Below are 27,959 nucleotides of genomic sequence, written 5' to 3'. Positions count from 1 at the left end.
ATAATAATTACTGATGTGCCTCAGTTTGTAGGTGTGTTCCATTCGACCGTAAGTGGACTGCGAAGTGGACTTCACAGGGTATTTCGCCATCTGTGAGATTCCAATCAGAAGGGAACGAACATGTTCAGTTCGAAGGGCACTGCAAAGGCATAGGGAAAAAGGGAACATCGATACATCACTTCACAGGAAGTCAGGAGTAGGGAGCAGTGAACACTTGTGTAGGGACCCTGTCGATTGGAACGCACCTGTGTTTCTCATTCACCTCAGTATACGGTAGGCTATATGCTTTTTTATATTTGAGGCTATTCAATTTAAAACATTAGTGAAAACAATATTCAACATATTTTGATCGCAAATCTAAGTTAACTCCTACTTGCACGTGTTGAGAGACAATGATTTGAGGGAACGAGTTTCTTCAAATGTTGTTGGGGAATTCAATTAGCATTTAGCATTAGCACAAAGCTTTCCGTTCCACTAGAGAGCGACACTGTCCTATAAATGGGGCAAATCTAAGCAAGATGCAGGATGCAAATGTTTAGTTAGCGGGCTTCCATCCAGGGAAAACCTGCCGGTTTTTTCTCTCTCTTTCTCAGACATAAACTTTATGCTGCATGAGGGGATGAAATTTTCTGTCTTGTTCACTGTTTGCCCTTGTTCTTTGCTACTGAACCAAAAACAATCCACTGTAGATATGGAAAATCTATGTGCAAATCAACTGCAGACTAGTTAAAAAGTTAATTTATTTCAGTAATTCAACTTAAAAGGTGAAACTAATATATTATATAGACGCACTACATGCAAAGTTAGATATTTCAAGCCTTTACTTTTTATGATTTTGATGATTATGGCTTACATCTTATGAAAACCCCAAATTCAAAATGAGAATATTGTGAAATGTTTTCATAGCTAAGCCATAATGTATCTCACTTTGCATGTAATGAGTCCATATAATATTACTGTATATTATAATAAAGTTGAATTACTGAAATAAATGAACTTTTGCAAGATTAATTTTCGAATAAATTTAGAATTTTTCGAGTTTCACCTGTGTTTTATATGCTGTAGGCCTAGCATAGTGGTGAATTTGAGACAAACACCTTATTGTTTGCAGTCATATTCAGTGTATTCACACATGCCGACTGTCTAAGCAGCCCGTCTTTCACCTTTCTTACGTTCAATCATTTATTACGTTAACGTTCACACATCACACAGAACTGTTTTTGGTTAGAGAATGTGAGTAATGATGATAACACCACTGACATGCTGTGAAACCATGCAGTGCTTTCAATAAACACATGAACGTCCCCAATGTTCCACACTGTCATTCAGAATGAAAGAGGAAGGGATGGCCTGAGGAAAGTTCCTGACATCCTGTTGAAGAATTGCATCTGGGGAAAGACTAGGGCTGAATATACCAAAAGCATTGTAGCCTAAGCCTAAGTAAATCATAGAATCATCACCATCAATAGTCTCTATGATCAACTTAGCTCATGGTGCTTTTGAAAAATGAAGCCCAGGGTTATGTTCAAATTGTTTTAATTGTATCATTTAATTTGAGCAAAGGGAGTCATTAAGCCAGTGTCCTTTAATCATACAAATTTAATTTATATCTGTATTTTATCTGTTTTGAGAACAGCTAATACAATTGCAACCATCTTTTCAACATCACTTCATCATACCTTGCCTAGAGAACAATGAAATGTTCCTGTATCCCCTGAATGGGAGGAAACAGCTTGGTGGGTACAGTGACCAAATGCCTCTTTGTCTGCATTCTCTTCCTGTATGCTTTAGCAGTGGAAAACAACATTACTGCACAAAGCCTAAAATGATTCAATGTGTCCCCAGCTACTGATAGGCCTGTTTGCTTTTCACTTATGATTGAAATACATCTGTATTTGAACGACATACATCTATATATTAAACACTGGCTCAATTGTGCTCTTTTTTGCAAAAAAAAAAAAAATTATAGCTATTAAAATTTTCAGTCAGTATTCATGACCTATCATAGCACAGAAAGTGTGCTCGTTAAATTCAAAATTAAATTTACTTCTGTCCAAGGCTGTATCTCAATACTAGTTTTTGTTGATCTTAGTGCTGCGTTAGTCACTACAGATTGCGACAAACTATTAGTTCGATTGCAAAATTACACTGGTATTTAGGACAGGCATTACGGTTTAGATTGTCTCTGTTACCATTTTGTTTATTTAAACAGGGAATTATCCAAGTTAGTCAGTAAAAGGAAACATCAGTAAATTATGGAGTACCACAGGGGTCTGTTTTAGGCCCTCTGCTATTTTCTACACAATAACTTTTTTATATACACACATGCTGGTAATATTATTATAAAAGATGGAATTACCTCACTGATATGCTGATGATACTCAGTTATATATTTCATCATGACCAGATTAAATTATTATTACTTATTGGCCCTTAAATGCCTTTATCCCCCTACAAAACTCTGGACATTTGGTTGTACTGTATTGTCTTGGAAGAACTATACATTTATGATATATGGACACATACTTTGACACAGTCACCTCTGATAATAGATTACTCTAAATTGTAAAGCAGAAACATGCATTTTCTGTAAAGCTGCTTTGAAATGATATGTACAGTTAAAGGCGCTATTCAAATAAATGTGAACATAATTGAGTTTCATTCTGAAGGAATACAAGGAAATTCTTGTCTATGTTTTTTGAAGCTTTTTTTGATCAATTTAAGTTATAAAATATACATATTTTGCTGCATGCATGACAAAAGTCAGCATTACAGGATCTGAGCAATAATCAGAACGCATTAAGGGAGATTTGTCAGTCATCCATCACTTCCCGTCTCGGCTTCGCCATTGTGTCGTGCTTCCAAAAGCCGGAAGAGCCAAAGGAATGCAGATAAAGTGTAAAAAACCAATGACTTTGCAATACAATGTAATTGTAAGGAAATGCCAAAGTGTTGACATGTATTTGCTGAATAACAGTCCTTGTCTGATCACATTTACTGGGAAATTGGGAAACTGGGAATTTTTTTTTAAGAATATAATTAGATTTTTTTTATGGTTTTGCTTTCTGTGACATTACTGTTTATCTTTTTCTGCCTTTTAAGTCATTTTCTACTTTTCTTGTTTAAAAAGATTACTAAAAAACTCTCAACACAAACCAAAACAAAACAGGCCAATCAGAAAATTTTTGTTTAGTGGTGAAAGAGTAACTAAACACTTATTCAACTTTTTTTTTGTTAATGATCGGTAAGAATGGATCTTTATTAATACCAGTCATTGATTCGAGTAACTTTTTTGACATTTGATTATAAAGAAAACCTCTTAGTGCTGCCCTCATCAGGTTGAACGGTGAGTACTGCAGTTGAATTTTCCTATTGGATGTTCCGCACTTCGTGACGTACCCAGGTTTCAGCTCACCACGCGAGCTACGCCCTTGGCAGTATAAAAACTATCTTGTGTCGTCAAAACCACTGTAGGGAGTCAGGAATTGGAATTGTGAGTATTGAAAACAATCAGGATAGAGTGTTTTAGCATCTATTTCGTCCCCTCTATCTCCGCTGGGGTCTGCCCACTTTTTCAGCATTTTCAAATAGTGCCAGTGGGTGGAGTCAGACTCTGACCAGGGGTTTAGTTACCCTTTAATATAAAGTTATGTGGAACATTTTGAACCATTGAGATTTCACTGTGTTTGACAGACTGTCATTCAAGTGACTGACTAAAATGATCTTTTATGTGCAAATTTTATCACACATTTGGAGTGAGCCAGGCCCTATAGCAACAAATTGCAGAGAAGGACAAAGTCAGGCGACGACTGAAAAGAAGCACAGACAGATGATACCCTTTCCACCTCAAAGCGCTTTGGTGACCATTGAACTTGTGAATGTGATCGATAATTAATTTTTAGCTTGTCAAGTCACACTAATTGCAGTCAGATAGGCCTATACACTGAAAGCATCTTCAAAGAACAAGTCCAAATGGTTCGAGACGACCAACTGTTTTAAAGCTTTCTAAGAACAGCCATGCAACAGCAATGCATGTACACCCACCTAAAGGATTATTAGGAACACCTGTTCAAGTTCTTATTAATACAATTATCTAATCAACATTAAAAAACAAATGCCTTGTTGATGCTAGAGGTCAGAGGAGAATGGGCTGACTGATTCAAGATGATAGAAGAGCAACTTTGAGTGAAATAACCACTCGTTACAACCGAGGTATGCAGCGAAGCATTCGTGAACTTAAGCCACAACACGCACAGCCATTAGAGCTTCCGAAAGTCTGATGATCCACAATAATTTCCTTCATAACTGCAACAATCTGAGGGAATTCTGTACCTCTTACAAAGGGAATGATACAACATCTCGCATTGACTCCAGTCAGTGCACTCCAACATCCACATTCAGACTAGATTTAACACCTCCCTCTGGAACACAGTGAATGGAGGAAAACTTAACATGTGAGGAGAGAAGTAGAGCTGTAAAAATGTGACTCAAGAATGATGGAAAGGTACTTTTTACCATTTTATGCACTTGTAAAATGAATGAGCAAATTGAGAACTTGGCAGAAAGAGGCTGGCTAACAAATGGAAAGATTCTTGCAGAAAAATACTTGTTGGTGATTTTCCTGTTTAGTTTTAAACTTCTCTAGTGTTAAGAATTTGTCCTGATTTCAATGACGAGAAATGGTTTTTAATAGCTTCATTCATTTTTATTTTTAGTTAAGAATGGCAAAACTGGCTAAAGCGAGAATCATTGTTACAATTGCTCATACTTTGCATAGTAAACATACCGTAGTAAACTTCATCATGTGTCACACTTTAAATGGTTCAGATGTGAATGATAACTCAAATCATGACATGTATTGAGAAGAAGTGATCAGACTTTTAACTTTTATTTCAGTCCGTTCTCATCCCAAGGCGTCATATACTCCAATGCGTATACATCCAACGCACATGGCACCCTTTAGCGTCAATATGAGATGCAGATATATTATGGGCCAAAAGCCGCCTCCTAGTGGTCTAACCCTAACCCTACCCCAGACCTAAACCTACCATAACCGAAGCGTGTTATATTGACGCAAAAGGGTTCCATGTGCGTTGGATGTATACGCATTGGCAAAAGCATCAGTATATGATGCCTTGGGATGAGAATGCGTTATTTACCTGGCAGACATGCATTAAAGGAGGGTCTTAAGCCATATTTAAAGACAAAATATTCTTTAACCAGTCAATAACCACCTAACCATCCAGAAATCCCTAGCAACCTCATAGCAACATGCTATCAACCCACATAGTTTAAAACCCACCTAAAACAGCCTATAGCGTCATAGCCAGAGTTCACACATTATCATTAAAAATTTTACAAATAAGTTTGTCTGTGTCATGATTTAAGTTTACAGTCACATCAAGCACCGCCTTATGTCACACTATTGTTTTAATCTCTGACAATAGAACATTTCTAAAATGACTAAATAAACAGATTTTAAGCCTCAAGATTAATTTGTATATAACTTGATAAGTGCATGCCTTTTCCAATTCAGTATTTTCTTGAGGAACTTAAAAAGTTTCATTCACAGGCAACGGAAACAACGTTCCAGTGAAGTAACATGGGACCAACAAAGGAAAAAACACAAAGGCTACCATGACAGCTGGAAAAATAACGGTGAGTGGAGACATTTGTGCTCTTTGTACTTTGCACTGAACTGTGCTATAGTGACTCATTTTATCAACAGTTTAGCTGCTAACAACCACTTGTTGCTTTTGGTTATAGCAACATATTAACTGCTACTATTAACTGGATGTTAGAACTATAGTTCCTCTCAGTTTCTTAAATAGACTGTAATTAAATCACACCTAAAACCTCTAACTAAATTGAGAGTGTATTATTGTGCTGAAATATTGCCTCAGAAACTTAAGGCAGCTGTGAACGGAAGTTGTGGTTAGTCACATTTTCCTTTCTAAAGAAGATTTTATTTCTGTCGGAGCAACAGCAGATATTGTCCTGCTGTACTTCCTCATTTTGTAGGCAGGGGGAGATCTATGAATCACACGATCATGATCCACCCATATGATGTAAATTATGGATGACTTGGAGCAGTAAACCCTCTGAATGCCATGTCACAGAATGAGTTTCTGTCATATTATTGACAAAAATATGCATATCAAATCCCAATATACAATTGTTTGAAGACAATGATGTTACAGTATACACATTAACATTTTCTGTGCCCTATGATATGTTTGTAAGTTTCAGTAACAGAGGTACTAGAACCATACGAAATCAATTATGTAATATATTTGCAGGCGCACGGCCGTCTTGCAGGAAAATAAGAAAGGGACTTAACAAGAGCAGAACATGACAACATAGTCAATCTTTTCCAAGAGTATCCAGAAAACAGCTGCACATCAGCTGAAGAAAAGTTTCCTGAAAAGAAAATATGTCTATTGGAGTCATAATCTATTATTGAACAAATAAGTTTAAAATTCATTTAAAATGAAGCACATTTTCTTCCAAATACAAATTATTGTAATGCAAAACAAATACCATATTATAATTTGAAGAAAATAATAACATTGATTTTTTATTAAATGAAAAAATAATTGCATTATTAAATCTTCATATTATTTGTTTTAGCTACTGCATTTATGCTGATGTAAAAATAAAAGTTTTTTTTTTACTGTACTACTTTTGAGAATTACAAATGTATGTATATGTATATATATATATATATGAACATTTTGCTTGTCATTTAATATTAATACAATATAATACATTTTCTTTGGATGAAATGTGATCTGGTTTCCTCAAATCTCGCAGACAATAGAGTGCAACAGTTGGGGTCCTAAAGTAAAAATTGCATTCATTTTCTCCATAGGGAAACGATAAGCTACAAACCTTTAAAGACTTTAAAGTTTATTAATCAATTATATTTGCTTCTGTTGAACCCGTCAGCCCAAATTATTAAATTTTTTTTTTGAACAGTGGAATTTGTGGTGAAAAACTACATTACCCATGATACTAAGCAAAAATTACACCAATCAGAGTCGGAAAAAAGCTGAAGTGCCAAAGGAGCTCTTTAGCTTCGCCTACACTCATTGTGAAAAGCACTGTGAAAAATGTAATATGTTGATATATAATTGTTAGGCTTAGGGACGGGGTCAGGGGTAGGTCATTCGGACAACTCGCAAAAATCTTACTAAGTATGAGGTCATATGAATTTGTATGACTTAGCCGCAGTGTAAATTCTTGTGTCAATTATACCTTGCTGGGAAGAGGCCTTCTATCGAATCCATTTCTCACTGGTAGGAAAAAAAAAATGTTGCCTCACATATCCATTTTCATCTTTATTCCCTGCCATCTCGTTCTTTGTAGTTTTTCACGAGTCTCAGTGCTCCCCATTGTTCTGACAACACTGATGTGTAAACACTCGTGGCGATGGAGTGCCTTTTGAAAACAATACGGCTGTAATCTCCTCCAAATAGTTTTTACATTACCTAACAAATGACATCTTCACTTCCAAAGGAAATCAAAGAAGGTTGCACATTAAATTACACGTTAAAGGAAAATCGAACTCGCCTACACACATTTTTCATGAAAAGCTAATTATTTTTTTACATAAACCCCTTTTGATGTGGCTCTCATGAGACATATCAGGGTCAACTCACTCTGCTGTAGATCCCCAAACCCAGGAGGGATGTGCTGACATCATGCAGATGAATGATGAGATAGGTATCCTATGTAATTAGCTGGAGTATGGTGTAAGTCTTTATGGTGTGAGGGAGACCTCACGAGACACCATCAGACCCTCCCTAGCTGTGACTTGAAATCAAACTTTACCTTATTTACTTCTTAATGCAAGTTCCTTGTCTTAATTCTATGCCAGATAAAGTTGAAATGTTATGACAATAATATCAAATATATAGAAAAGGTCCTGATGGTCTTGAGGGTGATCTGTCACCAAAATTAGTTGGAAAAGCCTCCTCAAAAGTGGGTGTTAGGGATGTTTCACACTGGAGGGAAAAATGATTTATTTGAGGAAAAAGAAGAAGAAGCTGGAAACAGTTTTGACTCAGAAATTAATAGTAAAATTAAGTATTTATAAGGTAAAGGCAACACACAATTCTTGGTTGACCAATGGCCATAATTCCCAGGTTATGTTACTTACTCTTTGTTTGTAAAATTCGAATGCCGCTATAATTGTAATGCTAATACTCATCTTTGTTTACTTCACTGTAAAAAACAGATGCTGTCTTAAATTTTTTAAGTAATACAATCAACTTGGTTAAGTAACTTCAACTTAAATTACATTAAATTGACTTAAAAAGGAGTTTAATCTTGTCAAAAAATGCTTAATTTTTTTTTTAGTTTTTTAAAAACTAAAATGTTTTACAGTGTTTTTTTTTATAGCCTTACTAATTATTTGTGAAGCATTAATAATGTGTTTTTAATACCTTAATCACTATAACCATCTAAATTTGGAGCCCGATCTCATGAAAGTTCGTATCTATAGCACAAATGTTATTTCTCGTGCCATTTATACGGCAAAAACTGATTTTGCGTGTATATGGTACGCGTTTTTCGCGTGCATATGATACGCACATTTTGGCGTATAATATGCACGAACTCCCCACCCCCCTCCCCTCTAAACCTACCCCAGGGTTTTTTAGTGCGTAGCATATGCACGCAAAAACCATTTTTGCCGTATAAATGCCACGAGAAATGACATTCGTGGTATAGATACGCATTTTCATGAGACTGTGTTGAAATTTGACTAATCAAATTTGATTTGATTAATCAGTGCTCCCGTTCGTGACCCTGCGATGCAAAGCTCTTCCTCTTGGCCAAAGAAAAACAACAACATTTTAGATATTGTCAAACTTCCATACGTACAAATGTAAGAATAAATAAATAATACCTACAAAATAATAAGATTAGTTCCGAAACTATTCTGGTCTACCACCCACTTCTCATTGTCCAATATGTATATAATAAAATACCTTCCTACATACAAAAATATGTCAATTAACGAAAATGGATTTTGAATTCCACGTCTTGTTGACTTTAAAAACATTTAAGGTTTCGACTCATTAGCTAAAGGCAAAGAATTACGATTAACTTTTGGCAGCAATGTCAAAGAAACTCACTGAACTCTTTTCCTGTGCTGATCTCCCAGCGTCCTGTCCTGCCGCAGGTGTGACCCTGTTTTCGGCAGAAACGTTTTGCATCACTGTCATGAGAGGACATCTGTTGCCTCTTCAGTGTACACATCAAATTAGCTCAACACTCTTGTATTTACAGGACCTGAGTGCATCTGTGCACAGGGGCCTCGCCCGACATGAATTTTGCACAGTGATGTCAGCGGAAAACCGTGGTGTTGCTGAAAGGAGGTTTTGGGGGGGGGGGGGGGGTGAAGTGACATCATCTCATTAATGCTTTGGCCATGAAATCATTTCAATGCATGAAAAGCTTTGCATCGTGGGGTCACACAGAAAGGGAGTGCTGAGAATTTGTCCATTGTAGGGAGAGATAGATATGGGTAAAGGGAATGCTGGGATGGAGACTGCGGTGCCTGTTGATCCGTTAATCTCGTCTGTAAACGTCTATCATCATGCCGATGTCGGTCTTTCAGGCCTTGATCATCCTGTAAGGGAGAAGACAAATTAGGAGTGAGAGTTTGTGGGAGTAAGGACGTGTTAATGAGAAGACGTTATCGTGAGAAAGTAAGGGCTTTTATTTTAGATTAAGGGCAGATTTGATTTTCTCAGGGTTGCTAAAGGCCTTCACAACATCAGGGTGAGCGTGGCCAGTTTGGGTGTAAAGGGTAGATGACTGCAGCTTGTCATTTCTGAATTTCTTGTCTGACCACATGAGCAAGTTTATCTGACATGTGATACGTTCTAGATTAGAAGATGGATTCTAAGTCGCTGAAGGGTTACTAGATACCGTTATTGAGTGACTTAAGATGTTAATGGTTTTAAATCAACATCTAAAGGGGGTAAAGATGGATACAAACAGGGCAAGAGGTCACCACCGAGTCACACAGGAGCTGCTCAGTGATGCAATACACAAATGCTTCCTTTAAACTAGATAGCAGATCAGAGAAAAAATAAAAAAATGCTTTTTTTTTAGACAAAATACATGTTTACACTATATACATCTTGGGTGAACTGATCACAAGTGGACAGCAAAAGGTGTAAAATCCAAAATATCTGTGATCACTCAAACCAAATTTGGAGGTGTAAGAAATGCATGACCTGAAAGACCTTAAATACATAATCCCTCCACCAACATAAATTTCAAACTGGTTGAGTACGGCTTTAAAAGAAAATGTGAAATGAAAAATGTGGAAACGTGCATACATGCACAATACTTTTGACATTTTGATATCACAGATCCCCTTGCAAAAGTCTCCATTTTAATTTAAATGGCAATTTATTTTCAAAAATTTTAACAAAAATTAGTCCCTAGTAAACCCCTTGTCGAACAAACCCCTACTACATAGATCACGTGAAGCATGCACATTCAAAGTTACACTCTAAAAATGCTGGGTTGTTTTAACCCAACTTTGGGTAAAATATGGACAAACCCAAACGTTGGGTTAAAAATGTAATTAAAAAAATTAACCCAATGGCTGGGTTTGTCCATATTTGACCCAAAGTTGGGTTAAAACAACCCAGCAAATTTTAGAGTGTAAGTTAATACAGATAGTCGACTAAAATAATACTAAAGCATTCCATCCAAAATGTCACATTTGTGAAGAGATTAAATTAAAATTGCATATTTGTAAAGATCGACTCTCTTCCTGTGTTTTATTTTTTAGAGCTTCAGAAGCTTTCGCTTGACGAAATCTGATCATGTCATCACAGGAGACAAAAGATGCCTGTTAATACCAGGTCTAAAGAGCAATTTGACTCTCCTGACAACTACTGATCGAATTACCTGTGACGGACGTTTATACCCAGGCTAAAATATCAACAGTGTAAGTTGCAGAGATAGAGAATGAGTTTGGGAGAGAGATGAAGAATGTGATTTACTACAAAATGACTCCTCAAGAGGCCCATTCACACGAGTCACATGAAATCATTGGAAGCAGAGCAGGATCATGCTGAGGGATGGGGTATAGAAGGGTAATTCAGGGTGAAAGGACTGTTTCCTGTGTGCCTCAGAGAGAGAAATCAAGTCCTCGGGGTCAAGAGAAACAAGAGGCTCAAGTAAGAGAAGGAAAACACACGTTTTTGTTGAGGGGTAATAAGGAAGTGGTTTCTCTAGGATCGGAGATGCAGAGGATGCACATTTCCTCTCTTCATGGCAACTGTGTTTCCTGGAATAAAAGAAAACGATTCCAACAACTGGATATATTTGGTTTCCTTGCTAAGAATTTGTGCATTAAGTAAGAGCACAAAAAAGCATCAAACATAGGTATTTTTGATGGTTCATCTCTGTTAAATCTAGTGCCATTGTTTTCTTGAGTGCACACTTGATTTTCACACTCTCAAAAAGGAGCTCGTAAATTTCGCACCCTGGGTGTCAACAGGTCTTTGTTGGTTTTCTCACAAGGACACCTGTTGTGTTTAGTTTGGCAATGTTATCTGGGGGTGTTGATTCTGCTGTGGGGTTCCTGTGTCTGAGTAAATGGATTAGGAAGGGAAAGGCGGAGCTTAATTGCCATTTGGGGGTTGTGATTGTAATACTTCTGCCAGAAAATAGGTATAGTTTACTATATTTCCAACTGAGAATGTTATAGTTACGTTTGCTTAGTACCATAAAACTGGTAACTAAAAAAAACGTCAAATTATATCATGTATTTTTACTAAATTTACACGGCTCAGCCAAAAAAAAAAAAAAGTCATTGTTTAGTCATCTAACTGACGCTTTTGACCATACGTCAACATCTGAGGTTTTAGGGTACCCTTTAACGTCAGTTAGATGACGCTATCTAATCCTAACCCTACCCCAGACTTAAACCTACCCGCGTCATCCAACTGACGCTAAAGGTAAAGCTTCAGTTGGATGACGCCCTAGGATAGCGTTATCTAACTGACGTTAAAGGGTACCCTAAAACGTCGAATGTTGACGTATGGTCAAAAGCGTCAGTTAGATGACGTCTTGGGATGAGAATTTGTTGATTTAAACGGGCAAATGCATAAAAGTCTATGATTGGATCATTATTGCAGTGATTATTATGTTTCTAGTATGTTTGGCAACAGTTCTTAGCCCTAATTGATGGAGTGTGTGTAGCTTTTCATTTCTGAAACAACCTTGTGGGTACACGCATCATGGCCACATTGTATGATGACAAAGCCAAGCTTCATCTGGCTCAAATTGGGAGGGAGCATGAAGAATGATTTTTATAAATGAATTTGCACCTCTGAGTCCAGACTTTAAATTCATTGAAAGTGCTGGAGGAGACTTTACAGAGTGCTGGATTCTGACCCAAGATCTTGACCACTATCATAAAGAAAAAAAAAAAACTATCATGGAAGATGTCATTTTCATACAGGCTGTGTTTTTGTATTCCACATTTCGCCCCCCAAATGTGAAAATTCAGAACGGCTTGAGGCTGTTGAAAATTATATGTAACTTACAGCGTAATGCAAATAATCTCAGAACAGAAAGAAGTGCACCGACCATAAGACCAGCGTGCTTTCCTAGCTTATGTATCTTTAATTGAATTCAGAGTAGAGGAAGTGTCATGTTAAACGCATTCAGATGTGAACAGATTTACAGCTTAAGTCTGTACAACATCCAGAGAAAACTAGCAGGACAGCCACTGTTTCCGGTCTCTAATGTGTTGACTTGTACAGTACCTCTCTGGTTCCTCAGTGGACGTTACATCCCAGCAGGAGACACTAACCAGGTTACCGATGGGAAAACAAGCCCAGCATGGGCCCGACAGGTGACCGTGGGTCCTGAGGGAAGACGGGGTGTCATAATACCCCATGACAAAGCTTAACTTACAGGGAACCCCTGCCTGTAATTAATTAGAGTTTGCGATGAGCTCATAATGTTATTTATAGGGTCTCCCCGGGACAGGGGGCTTGCAGAGAGAGATCATGTTATGTTCTTTGAGAATAAAGGACATCTGGGCTGTATGCCTTGAGAGTGTGCTGTGAAACATAATTTCACCACAACTATGATGAATGTTTGTAGTCGTGGGAATGCAAATGGACTCATATTCGGAGCCGAAGCATATATGTGGACTGTATGTTTGTGCAAAAGGCACGCCAGTGTCCTTGGCTAACTTTTATAAACCAGTGAGGCCATCCATCCATCAATCTACTGTAAATAACATTCCTCAAATCATCTAGAATTAAAACGCTCTGGTAATTACCAAAGAATCCACTCCACTTTACGATCATGGATAGTCGCTGCACATAAATCAGAGGACACAGAAATCCCCATATCAGCAAATGTTCTGCATGAGTGAGACCTCATCAGGATCGGTTCTTCATTTCATCATGGACTGTTATTTGTCTTGTAATGCTGTCCTGGTGTAGTCGTAAAACTTAGACGGGTACAGAGTAGGAGATTCCGACAAGCACGGCTGGAATTCGGGGTCAGTGCACCGCCGCTCACCGTGACCGTGATTTACTGCCATCTTGGAAGGGGAGATTTGGGATAAAGCACCACCAGCCCCCCAAACTCATTTCTCTCTTTTGCATTGCATCACCCATCATCTGTGCCCACCTGGCCGGATGGTTAAACGTTGACCCTCATGTCTTCCTGAGAAATGTATTTCTCCCTGCGCTTCCTCTCGACGGTGGGATTTCACGGTGCTAGGCTGCCCAGGGTACTAGTTTATCTCGCTCTCCCAAACTAGGCCTGACAAAACGAATTCCTGAGGACATCAGAGGAAAGTGTCGAATCGCTGCAGATTTACGCTATACTCCCATGCTGGCTGGCTTCCAAAGGAACTGATAAAACAATTTCAATGGCAACCCAATCTCGCCTACACAGGATCCAGCTCAGAGGGATGGACAGGAAGTGCTTTTAGCCACCATAAATTCTCAGTCGGTAATTCGAGCTGATTTGAGATTTTAGGGTTTGTTCCTGATTAGTTACACTCTCAGAAATAAAAGGTACAAAAGCAGTCAGTGTGGCTGTACCTTTTCAAAAGGTAAACTTTTGTCCATTTTAGGTGCTAATATGGACATTTTATGTGTCAATATGTCCATTTCATGTGCTAATATGTACATTTCAGGTCCTAATATGTACATTTTAGGTGTTAATATATATTTCAGGTGCTAATATGTACATTTTAGGTGCTAATATGTACCATTAAGGTACCACTATGCAGCCTTTAGGTACAAAAGTGTATCTTTTGAAAGGATACAGCCCCAGTGACAGCTTTTGTACCTTTTTTTCTGAGAGTGTAGTATAGAATGCATCCAGACCATCCAAAGCACATTTTCTTCTCCATCTAAATAAAGGAAACTCAACTCCAACTCGAGGAAAGGGGTGGGTTTGACGCATCGAAGTCTATTTAGATTTCTAGAGAAATGCCTTTAAAACTGTGAGACTTGTCATGTATGGTGTTAATCTGCAAAGGAAAGATAAGGCATACAAGATTAACTTGATTTTTTACTATTTAAAAAAAAAAATTACAATAAAATATCATAATATCAATTTCCCCAAGTAATTAACACTTAAAAAGTAGAAAAACAAATCAAACTGTCTATACATATCTGCACTTAAAGGAGTAGTTCACTTTTAAAAAAAAACTTGCTGATAATTTACTCACCCCCAAGTCATCCAAGATGTCCACGTCTTTCTTTCTTCGGTCGAAAAGAAATTAAGGTTTTTGATTCCAGGATTTCATTCCAGGATTTTTCTCCATATAATGGACTTCAATGGGAACCAAATGGTTCAAGGTCCATAAGACAGTTTCAGTTTGTTTTTTAAATGAGCGATCGTTTCGCTTGATAAGACCCTTATTCATCGTCTGGAATCGTTTCAAGCCCTTTGAACAATTTGCAGTTTGCACTGAAACTGTCTTTTGGACCTTGAACCGTTTGGTTCCCATTGAAGTCCATTATATGGAGAAAAATCCTGGAATGTTTTCATCAAAAACCTTAATTTCTATTCGACTGAAGAAAGAAAGACATGGATATCTTGGATGACATGGGGGTGAGTAAATTATCAGCAAAAGTTTTTTTAAAAAGTAAACTACTCCTTTAATAGTTCAGAAGTGTTAATGGAAGGCCCGTGTGGTGTTTGTTATGGCTGGAAAGTAGATGGTCTTTCTCGTTTCCTTCCCACCCGTCTCCATCAACAGCTGAGGTGGCACAGAGCCTGAATAGTGCACACTTAATCTAACGATCCTCAATTTACACGTTTTAATAGGAGAAGCGGTGTTCTCACACAGCCAATGATGGCAGGTGGACACCCAAACTATGTCAAATTAATTTCCGGTATGAATTTGTTAGCTGCGTGAGAAGATGGAAATAGGCGGGTAAGTTGTAAAGAAAATGTTGGCAATGTTTAGTCTTCATGAGCAATCCCATCTGATGATATTTGCTATGGTCAACATAATTGGTTATGGTTATTGTAGATGAGAGGAAATAAAATGCACAGTATAAATCTGTGTAAGATGAGCACAACACACACACACACACACACACCAAAAAAGCATTCCATCGTACAGAGCTTGAATGAAGGCATGTAGGGTTCATTTAATGAATCATTCCCTCAGGGTTACTTCCAGTGTGTCTGCCCCTCATGATGAGAGGTTTCCTGGGGAGTGAGAGGCCATAGGTTTCCCTTTAATGTCTAGTCACACTGATTTCTGTCAACAGGTAAATCAACGATCTGCTTTAATTGCAAAAGGTCTGAAATGTAGCAGTGAAAAAAAAGTTGAAATACAACCATAGATTTACTTTGTTTTAGGCAGGGTACACTCTAAAAAATGCTGGGTTGTTTTAACCCAATTTTGGGTCAAATATGGACAAACCCAAAATGCTGGGTTAAAAATGTAATGTAAAAATTTAACCCAACGGCTGGGTTAGTCCATATTTGACCCGAAGTTGGGTTAAAACAACCCAGCATTTTTTAGAGTGTAATTAATTGGGGATACAAAGCTTTTTTGCTTTTTTTGGTGTGTGTGTGTGTTGTGCATATCGTCTCGCATTTCATTTCATCTCATCAACTTTAATTTATATGTTCTGTGGTAAAAAAGAAAAAAATCCACATTTGATAAGATAAAAAAGTTAGTACCTGGGTTCAACAGTAACAGTTCAGGCAACTCACACTTCCATTCGTTATCCCGGTCTTTGAAGACTTCTCTTTTTTAAGCAATTTTTAAAATAGAAGAAAAAAAAACCCATAGTGAATGAATTTACAAAGAACCATTATTGTCATTTAGACATAGCAGGTGACGGGCCTTAACCATCTCGAGGGCACCGAGTTTTAATGGCTCCAGAAACTCATGCTGGGATAATGAGGGTGGAATGGCTCGCTGTCTCTATTCAGCATGGATGCTCTCTGGCTGGACTAGATGTGTGGAAATCACTGGTGCTAGAGTCTTAAACAAGAAACTGAGGAATTTCAATGATGAAATGTAATTAAATATTAATTCTAAACAGCCACCAGAAAAGTCGTTAAAGTCCATGGTGGCATTTGAGGAATGTTGATTAAAATGTTCACAGCACTAAATTCAGTCATACCGCTGGGAATAACAAGAACAGATTTTTAATGCACATTCTGGCTTTTAAGTGAAGAGTTTTTGCAACCTTAGATTTCCAAACTTCATGGGAAATCTAAGGTCATGACTCTGACTATTTAGATCAAATCCCAAACAAGGACTTCCAGGATTCCTGTTTTGTCAGCCTGATTATCGTTTCCTTACTAATAACAGTACTGTTTGCATTAAGATGTTTTTTAAAAAATGTTTAATTTACTTTTTATTAAAATGGAAGCAGAACTTCCCTACTGAGCTCCCATGAACTGCAATTGTGTAACCTTGGTCACCCAGATGTGTCGAATGGCCCTTCAGGATAAGATAAGCCCAAAAAGCATGTGTTCGGCCATTTATCTTTGGCAAGCTACGTTGTGTCCACTTCACTTAATCTAGAGCACATTCTTTAAGGCTCTGTGGGTTAGTCCTCTTGAGGTCATCAGGCTTATGAACTTCTCTTCAGGGTCAAAACAGGTCAAAATGTCATCATCTTGCTGATTTTTGCATGTTTCGATTTGATGACATTTTATTATTGCCATGTTGAAAATTAATGCTTGAAAACTGTGTAACCTAACAGTTGTTAGACTTTAACCTTACTTAAATGTCCAATAATTTGTTGAATTTACGTAAACAATTTAGTAATCTGTGCTGTTTGCATGCTATGCCTTCGTTACTCAGAAAACCCAAGTAAACTTTACTTGACTGGTTTGAGTACCATTTTGCCAAAGCAAAAAAAAAAAAAAAAAAACTGGCAGGGCGAATGGTTTTTGAGGCGGGACAATTCTTAATAGACTTTTCTCTAATTTCTTCCACTTCTGCAGTCATCATTCTTCTTAATTGCATTTGCTTATTTTCCAGTCATCTTGAAAGTTATTGTCAATACAATTAAAATTTTTGGGAGAACATCATATAAGTTGAATTAAAAGTTCCTAAAATTCTGGAAAATTTCCTAAATCTCACCAATATTTGTGACATGGAATTGGCACAATTGTCTTCCAATTGACGCAGTTATACAACATGAAATCACAGTGATTTAATTTCAAAGGAAGTGATGTAAAAAATATTATATATATTTATACACAACTATATTTCATGTATAATAAAGATCTTTTAACATTTTATTGCTAATACTTATGGCATACATTTTAAATTGGGTTGATATAATCCCTCTATATTTGTGACAATATCTTGCAAATATGCTTGAGTCACACGCAGGCTTCAACATTCAGCATGAAAACTACAACAGCGGGAACACGTTTTTTAAAAATTAATTTAATTAATTAAACCATACTGGCTGCCTTGTCAGTATAACCCTAATAACGGTAGCAAATAAAAATTGAATGGTAAAATAAAGCCAAAAATAGTAAAACAAAGCAATAAATGTAATCATGCCGCAATGCACTCTGGGAATACACTTCCTCAGATCACAGATTAAATGGATTAAGTGAGAAGAAATTGATGCAATTAAGTTATTGCTTACTTAATTAAATTAATTTGCTCAATTGAATTAAGTAAACTTGAATAAATTTGTTTTACTGTGAAGGTCACTATCTGTAGGGATGGATGATACCACTCATTTTCTTTTTGGCCCAATGCCAAGAAATATTAAGGACACTATTACATTTTTATTTTTCAGAATAAAATGAGCAATAATTATAGTTTTATATTTTTATGCTTTAAGACATTGTCTTAATTAATTTTAGACTATCACGCAAAATCTCAAGATTTAACATAAGATTCTAAAGTTGAATTGACTTCTGGGCCAATCACCTGTCCTAATGTTTCATATGGAGCTCTGATGGATTTAAATCATGCCTAATGTCTAGACTCTGTAATAGGATGTAAGTTTGCAAAAGCTATGAGGGTGAAGACAGATATTAACTGTCTACTACCTATGTTTATCTAACAGTTTTTCACAAAACATTCCACTATGACTCCAGACATTAGAGAGAAAACAGAAAGAAGGCATATTTCCTCTTCTCCTGCTCTTTTTCATTTAAGTCTAGCACATCAGTTTACATGTTTTGTGTGAGAAGACAGATACATATGTGACATGCTCAAGCATGTGACCTTACCAGAGCACAGATGCAGATAACATCTAGGCCTATTCCCAACGTAGTCCTTTGACCTTGCGCCGTCTTCAGCACACAAACAAGTTGTGGTGCACCATGACCTGCACACATATAAAACACTATAAATTACCACAGAGTTCAGAAGAGATCAGTGTGGTTTTCCAGTACACAGAGACAAGGCAGGTCACTCTGCTCCCCACAAATTTAACATAAAAAAAAAAAAAACATTAGTTCCTTGAACTATTGGCGGAACTACCCATTTGCACCACAGGAATTAGCAATGATTTTAGTTCTAGGAACTTCTTTTGGAGGAACTAATTTAGCTCCTACTTCTGAGTAGGGTCTAAACCAGCACTATCCACCTTATTCTGCTCTAAACAATGCGCGCTGCCATGACAACGACTCCGGCTGCCAACTTCCAGTTCGAATCTGGAATAACCCAAGCAAATTAGGCTGGTTAGCCATTTGACTTCTGTCTACATCTGCTTTCAAAGACGCATAGTCTATATATTTCTCAGGCCTTTGAGCCAAGTAGGCTACATTATATGCAGAGTTTCGGTTAATTTATGAAACTATATGTAGTGTACTCGATAAACTAACTCTACAAATGGAAAACAGTGATAGATGGGCCTATCAACCTTTACGCTAAGGAAAAAATCCAACGCAACTTTGATCAGACCAAGCGAAACATGTATTTCTGCTCAACTAGCAACGCCTGGACATCAACCACATGGCATACGCTAATAAACTATTATAGTTCTATCTAGATGTTATTAGATATATTACTTAGAAAGTATTATAGTTCTGTCTAATATGTTATTACATATTGGACAGGACTGTTAGACACGGTGAATGCAAGCAATGTGCTCTGGCTGGCGTTCTCAGCGCCATCAAAATAAAGGTCTGCTGCGCCGTCAAAATAAAAGTTACAAAAACAAGAACACCTTACGTCACTTCAGAGTTCCTACTGGCGGTTGCGAATCCAACCAGGAAAATGTTCCTAGGGGATTCATCCTTTTGGCTAGTTACTAGAACTAGGAACTCCCAGAACTATCCGGTGCGAAAGGCCCTTTAGTGAATGACGGCGTTTCACTTCCATAACCTTTCTGGAAGTTCTTTGTACATAATGTAGATTCCATGTGAGCCTGATCACTGCTGGCCTAAATGCCTTTGCATTATGAAAAATTGAGGTGAAACTGATATAATTGAATTACTTCTAGACTAAAGAAATAAGTATGAAAACTGTAAAACCACTCAGTTCTTTTGTGATTTCAACAGGTGGGGTCTGTTTGGAATTTAGTTAAATTTGCGGGGGAGAATAGCAAGGGAGGAGAACTCATTTCTTAATTTTACAGACGTAAACTTTGCCATAAAATGTAAGTGTCTGTTCTCCAACAGTTTTCCAAGGCATAACTGAAGAGAATTTCCCAGAGAGTTAAGTCTCCCAAAAAATGCAAGGCCTCATTATATTAGACCTGGACATCCTCCGAGGGATGTGAGCATTTAAGCTGACATTCACACCCTCCCTGAATTTGTGAAAGAAACTGTGGCATTCACATGTTCTCACGTAAGAAAACATTGTTTTTTTTTTCATTCACATAGACATTGGACAGATTGACTTGGTCAGAGCTTCCTCATTATCATATGACCTCAGCAGACATACTCAGACAGACAGCAAGCAGATCCTATCTCTTCCAGACACATACACACTTTGTCAGCCTCGTTTTTCTCAACACTCATTCCCAGGAGCAATGTCTCACAGTCATTTCTGTTGGACACCCATCACCAGAATGAACATGTGGACTCTGCATTATTCTGTGTGTGTGTGTGTGAGAGAGAGAGTAACTCACCAGTTTCCTCCATCAATAGGAGTCTGTCTCCAGCATGGGGAGGTGGTGATGGCTTGGGCAGTAGGGTTGTAGCGTCACTCACCAGAAAGATTGTGGGAACTCTTTTTTTCTTTTTCCCTACAGTTGAGTCGGCCATTGTAAAGCAAGCTAAATCAGGTCTCGTGCCGACTCCCCAGGTAAGGCTCTCATTAACTCAGCTGGAAACTCGAGAACTAGACTCGAGAATTACTCAAGAACAAAATGACTTTGCTCAGGTTTACACAATGGAAAAGACATACCCACCCCTAACCAGTCAGTTCAGGGTTATGCTCCCTCCCCAAAAGATGTGAACCAGGTTCTGATTACATGCTCTTGCTCAATGTTTAGCAGTGGGACAGAGCTTTAACAACTTAATGGCATGCAGGGACCTCTTAATGGGGTAATTTAAGGATAATGTAGCAATCGGACTATTTCAGCCATGTAGCCACTGTTCCCCTATACTCACCTATCCTTATGTCACCCCTCCTTAATTCATATCAAAGAAACATGTGTTCAGGACACACCTGGAGAACAGTAGGGCTTAGATAAAGCACACCTGTGGAATTCAACATCTTCACCTGCTGGGAGAGACTCGGGAACAGCCACCCTCCAATTCCCCTTTCTTTCGATCGGTCCTGATACAAAGCAGTGCATTCATACAAACTATTGCTGGTCGTGTGGGTGGAAATCATCTGGGTTTAAGGGTGGTGTTGTAATATAAACATTCTCCATAGCAATGGTCCTAACTACATAAAAAGTGAAGGACTCCATGAAAGCAGTAAGTACTAAGAGCTTCTTATCAAACGAGTGGGGACATCTCGATATTCCAGAGCGTGGTTTCGCAAACCCATGCGCAATGTGTTTTCAATCAAAAGCTCCTATTTCCCGTTCTCCCATTCGGCAAGTTGCTGGAGTAGAAGTGAGAATCTGTCTCCGTCTTGTATGGTTTTTGTTTCATTTGTCTTATTGTTTCTTGCCTATCTTAAGATTTGGCTCATGTTGCATTCCTTAAGTTTTTGGGACTCTTCCCACATTTACTTCTTAAGATGTGAACGAGTCCCGCATACACTTTCTTAGCTCCTCTAGGCAGCGACTACATTCAAAGGTGTAGGATCCAATGCAAATAATAAGAAATAACAACTAGGTGACCTAATCCTCCCCACCGTTGCGTTCTCCAGCCTTCCCTGCGTTAATTCTGTAGCAGTCAGCACTGAGTGCACCACAACTGAGAGAGATGGAAGCAATTAGGGCCGTAGGAAATCACGGAACATTTTAAAAGACTGAGCTCTCAAACGGTGGGATCAAAGCAACTCCGTCTTGTGCCTGCCAAACCATTGATCAACCGTTTGAGACTCTGTGACACATGTGAGATGGGAGGTGATGTGAACTTGAGCATGGATGAGAGGATAGATTGCTTTACTGTGGTGTGATCTGCTGTTTGGGTGGGGAACCATAAATGCCAGATGATATTACAGATGATGGAAGAACCTAAAAGACATGAATTCGAAGACTTCATGTAGATGTTATTGGAGGACAAACTCTACTCTGAGCTGAACAGGACAAAGGCGTACCTCGTTCTTGTGGTTGCCTGTAGTGACATCAGTAATCCTGGCTGGCCGCCAGGTTTATAAACTCCCTTATTCAGATCTCCCCAAGTCCCTGAGTTATTGTTGCAATGAGCTTTACATCATGCATCATATATCTCTCTGAAAAATTCTTCCCTATCTTTTAGAGTCTCCGATACTGTTCACGTCATAAATGAGTACTCTGGGCCTTCCCCAAATCCCCAGCCTCAGCTCAGGGTCTACAGCCAGAACATGGACAGGATGGGTTAGCCAAGAGTATGTGAACGTGTACTCACACCTCACAGATTCCAGCTTAGCAACCAGCTTGCTTACACACCAAACTTCCAGCTCACTCACACGTTCCGAGCGCCGGCCAAGAGTCTAAATATTCTGTTGGGAAAAAAGGGAGGGTGGTGTGTGTAACTGTAGGGGGCTGGGAGGCTTCAATTGGTGGATGAGACAGAAACAGGCGGGGTCTAAGCAATGACGGATCTCGTGGCAGTGTGAACCGCCCCAAGGGGCGCTATGCCAAATCGTTAATGTAAGCCAGACCTCTGGCAAATGGGGGAGCATGACTTTTCACAGCAGAGGAAAAGAAATGAAGGATATACATAGAGGAGAGGGGAATAGTAATATGGGGTTCCTCATGCTTGCCATTTCTGAGTGGAAATCACATGCTCTAAAAGGTCATGTGGAAAGAAATCTTTACCCTAAAGTTTATTTCTCTACCTAATCCAAAGTCACAGTCTCCCAGGTTACCCACTCTTTCATGGCTTGGAAGGGAAATATGAGGTTGGTGGGACGTAGATAGGATGGGAGCCAAGTCCACTCTCTCATTGAAGTGGGACCTTACATGATGTTCTGCTGTCAGACTCAGACATTTCACAGTTTGAGAGCTATTTAAATCTTATCTGCCAACGTGCAGAGGTGACTGTGTGAAAGTTGAAATGAAGGGAAGTGGGTTCACCGTATACTGGCCTAAAGTAGTCATACTCAGGACAAGGAACGGAAACATAGTATGTGAGAGGCAAGCAGTGGTGGGTGTGTAAAAATTTCAAGCCGTAAATCATATGATTCATAATCATTTGTTTGTGACTCATATTTCCCAAGACGTTTCAGGGGATCACTCCGAACTAAGCCTGAACTATTATAGTCAGCTGTCATTCGAGATAAAGCACAGCATTCAGCTTCCAAACAACTCCATGTGATCCTGTCTGAATGGCTCCAGTTAGCCAGGCCTGTTATCAGCAGATCTGGGATTGCTTTCCTTTTCTGCTATTACGATCATGTCAGAACAGACCCCACATCACCTTCTCTGGTAACCTTTATATTAGCTCTTTTGTGTTGTTTGGGGTTTGGGGGGGGGGGGGGGGGGTGATGCTACCACAGGATCACTTGATACTAGCAGTCAGGAATTATATAGATAAGCTGAGAAGAACCATGTCTGTGTTCTGTTTGAACCTCACACTCATTGCGGTCATCATTAAGTGCACTTGAATCCGCAGTCTAATAGCCACAGACCTCTGGGTAATATTGTTTCTGAGAACGCAGATGGCCATACAAGGTGTTGCCTTGGTCGGTTTAGCGCAAACCGTCAGATGTTAGTGTGTTTCCTGATGAAGGACGACGAGCTGATTCACTCGTAAGAATAGATGTCTCACATCCTGTATGAGCTTATCTGTTCTGTTTGCACGAGACTTTTCATATAAAGGTTATGTTTGGCAATAAAATGATACAATGATGATCTTTCAAATGGATTACACATTCAGAATGCAGTGAGTTTACAATCATTTCAAAACAAACACTCACAAAACTGCGCATGTGAACAGTCGTAAAGCACACAAACCTCTTTTATAGTCTCTCAAGGTTTACATGCTAAAGGAAAAATGCAATATCTAATACAAAAACAGCTCTCTCACCTAAGCAAATAATCTTAAAATATCTTTCGTACTACATTAAAAAGTATTAGGCCTAAATATACTGAGAAAGTCTACTACTTGTTCTTTGTTCATGGTTTCTGCTGTTACAATTCTCCATACTAGGAATTAAGGTAGAGATTTGAGAAGTTGTCATCTTTTCTGCTATGATTGTATGTTTCTTCAGGTTTATTTGTCTTCTATTTAGGTGTCATTATCTCTAAAGTAACTGTGATGTATTCTCACTGACTACCAACTGGTCTTGTTTATTCTAAATCTCTTATGTCAAATAAACTTAAAGATAGCATTTAAAGTGAACCGGTCCTCTGTGAAAGTCTTGATGATTTCAGCAGGTTTAGTATGCAGGGTTTTTTTAAACTGGTGTCTGCAGAAATTGGTTTATAATAATTTGTTCCAACATTGTGAATTAAAATAGCAAACAAGTTAACCTGTGCAGATTGGTCTCTTGGTCTTCTTGGGTGTTTTAGACCAGCAGAAAACACTAAAAAGACAAAATTAGAGAAGCACATACCACAGTGTTAAAGAAACAACACAGATTGGGTTCACTAGTCTATCTCTCAGCAGGAAAAGCAACTGTCTCTTCATTTTCCAGCTGCCTGTCAGTGGCTAAACATCAGAATGTTTGTTTTGTTTTTACGTGACATACCATGCATTTCCTCTCTCCGATCTGCCACAAACAATCTCAGTCCTTCTTCTGGGAAACATGAAGATGAGCAAATGAGATTCTCACAGTAGCAGATGTTTGCATGCATCTCAGAGTCCCGTGTGGTGTCAGACTCCCTGTGGCAATCCACTGAGCAAGGCGTGTGTCATGAGAAATGGTCAGCGAACATTGTGGAAAGGAAATATGCCTAAAAGAGGGTGATTATTTAAATATAATATTAGAGTAGCTTTCAAATGACTGAAACACCTTAGTTTATGAACAGGCAGTCACACTGTAAAAAAAATATTGTTGGTTTAACTTAAAAAAGTAACCTGGTTGCCTTCAAAATTTTAAGTTGATTGAACTGGAAAAAGTGAGTTAATACAATGAAGGAGATTTATTTAATCATCAGAAACTCAAAATAATAAGTTATCTGAACTAAATACAAATTATTTAAGTTGATTTGACAAAAGAAAAAACGTTGTGATAACAAATCTTGAAAAAAAATTTTTTTTTTACAGTAGCTTCACCCTATGCTGCTCAAAACTGTACATCATGTACCACAATTTTCAACAGGGCACCATATAAAATATGCCTTTCATTGTAAGCGCTGGTGATGCATCACACTCTCCACAAAATCCAAAAACACAGCAACATTCCTTTCCACAATAGCAGGAAGTGATGTTCCTGTAACAACACATATTCCGGATTGCACGCCATAAATGGTGCACACACAATGTCCCAACGGGAAACTAATGGTACGTATACACAATAGCGATGTACTAAAAACGGAAAGTTTTGAGTACATTTCACTCCATTGTCAAAAGAATCCCTGTAATGACAACACTGAAATGAAACACTGAAATGACAAATAAACATTGTATTATTCATGCCAGGCCAGTAGTTGGCAATGTCACACTGTAAAGAGAAACTAACCGCCGACTAAACACGTAATACGCATGCACGTGACGTCACCGTTTAAACTAATTTGCGTTGCTATAGTCTACACTGAGATGATAACGGTATCGTTTTCAAACACTTCGCACTTTGAAAAACGTTTTCAAAAGTTCGTTTTCAGGCCCCAAAAATGCTGTTGTCGTGTAAAAGAACGGCCAAAACACATAAAAAGTTTGACTTTTTTTGTTGAAAACGGTGTCATGTAAATGGTCCCTAATTCAGCAAATCTTTTTTGGTCAACCAGTCTTACCAGAAAGTATTTGTTGGATAATACTGCTGGTCCACCAGCTTGATCAGCACTAAACCAACGCTTTCTCATGACCAATTCGTACAAATTTGTACGAGTGATTAAAATGGCTAATTCATAACAATTCGTACGAACTCACTTGTACGAATTCGTACGATTTGTCTAAACCCACGTGATGGGTAGGTTTAGGGGCGGGGTCAGGGGTAGGTCATTCATATGATTTGGCCAACTTGTAAAATATGTACGATTTAGCAAAAATCATACTAATTCATACGAGTGAGGTCGTACCAATTGTTACGAATTAGCCACCTCGTAAAATTCGTACGAATTGCCGTGAGATCGGGTTGACTAAACCAATGCTTACTAGCATAAACCAGCTTGGACCAGCATAAGTTCCTTCAAATCCAATGTTTTTGTATGTTCTATACAGACAAGTAGCAGTTATGGACAGCTTTGCCATCACAGGAATAAATTAAATTTTAAAATACATTGCAATATTAAACAGGTATTTTAAAATGTAATGATATTTCTCAATATTACTGTTTTTAGTATATTTTTTATTTAAAAAATGCAGCCTTGGTGAACATAAGTATCTTCTTTCACAAACAAAACTTTTTGAACTTCTTTCAAAATGTAATTATTTGTTTAATAATAATTTAATTTTAATTAATATAAATATTTAATTTAATTTTGTTTGTTAATCTAAATAATTGTAGGTTTGTCCTAGTATTTATCAGGCAATTATTTTGACAATTATCCTATAAATTGCATGCTGAATATGGGACCTTCTCAACAGGTGGAGATGCCACGACAAATGCAAAATGGACTGGCAGTATTAAGGGTAGGAATATCTCAAATTACCAGCTCAACTCCAACGGTCAGCATGCCTTGGACTTCTCCATTAAAAGAAACATCTCACCCCCGCCACAAGGTTGTTTGTGAAGACAACTGTGGTTTATTTTCACAGAAACCTGACCCTGCAAAAGTAAAGAAAGAGTAAACCATGCTTCATCAGTCCTGGATTTAGTGTTTTAAAAGAGCCACTCCAAAGTGAATCAGTTGAACTGTCTAAGTGAATAAACAGTCCTCTCCACCCAGATATACAAATATTGTAATCACATTCACAACCTTTATACCATCTATATAAGGTACTCTTCTGTATGTCACCTTATTTTTTCTCTGGAGAGTTGTATTGTGAGCATAGTCTTATAAGGAAGATCCTGTCATATTCTGTGTGTCAGAGAGTGTGTTACAGGACTATTGGAAAATGCAGTGAGTCACTCCAGAGAACACTGTGTTTCATTGCAGTTGGGCTGTGATGCTCCAGACTATGCTGACCTTTTTATGTGAGTGCCAACAATCGAGCTCTCCAAAAATGGCAGAACCATGACTGCACAGGATCCAATGAGATCAAATACAGAGCATTAAAGATTTCTCACAGATATTCAGTTTAAAACCGAAATGTTGCAGATTTCTTTTGTTTCAGTCTTAAATTATGAAGATCAGCTTTTAAAAATATGAGTTATATATATATAAAAAAGAAGCTTAGTTCATGGTTTCATGTTCATGATACTGTTTGAAAATGATTTAGATAAAGTTTTACACAAAAATGATTATCCAAGTTTCTACCACAACAAAGAATTTTGCTAATAATAAAGTTTTATTCAACATTTTAAGTCTATGGTTCAAGGCAACAGGATCATTGAGAGCTTTAGATGAAATTTGAGATACAAATTTGAGCTAACAAATCACTTGTGAACAGAATATTTATATTGTGCGTAATTTCCAATCACTCCAATCGTAATTTCTTTTGAAAATTATGCAAAAATTGTGATATTGCTTCACCCAAAAATGAAAATTCTGTCATCATTTACTCACCTTCAAGTTGTTCCAAACCTGTATGAATTTCTTTCTTCTGCTGAACACAAAATATTATTTTGAAGAATATATCAAACAGTTGAGGGGCCCCATTGACTTCCATAGTATTTTTGTTTCCATACT

The 27,959-nt window shown here is 37.9% G+C and overlaps 1 long non-coding RNA gene across 1 annotated transcript; it reads left to right on the top strand.

The window, feature by feature from the left end:
- The first annotated feature begins 33 nt into the window (after positions 1 to 33).
- Positions 34 to 27,712, top strand: LOC120463475 (uncharacterized). The gene is made up of 3 exons (XR_005618519.2): positions 34 to 273; positions 5,573 to 5,658; positions 26,755 to 27,712. It is a non-coding gene; the product is annotated as an uncharacterized LOC120463475 (long non-coding RNA).
- Positions 27,713 to 27,959: the final 247 nt, after the last annotated feature.

The sequence above is a fragment of the Pimephales promelas genome, chromosome 20 (genome assembly GCF_988280905.1).
Source record: "Pimephales promelas chromosome 20, fPimPro1.hap1.1, whole genome shotgun sequence".
Taxonomy (NCBI): Eukaryota; Metazoa; Chordata; class Actinopteri; order Cypriniformes; family Leuciscidae; genus Pimephales; species Pimephales promelas.
This window is presented reverse-complemented; position numbering and strand designations above follow the sequence as displayed.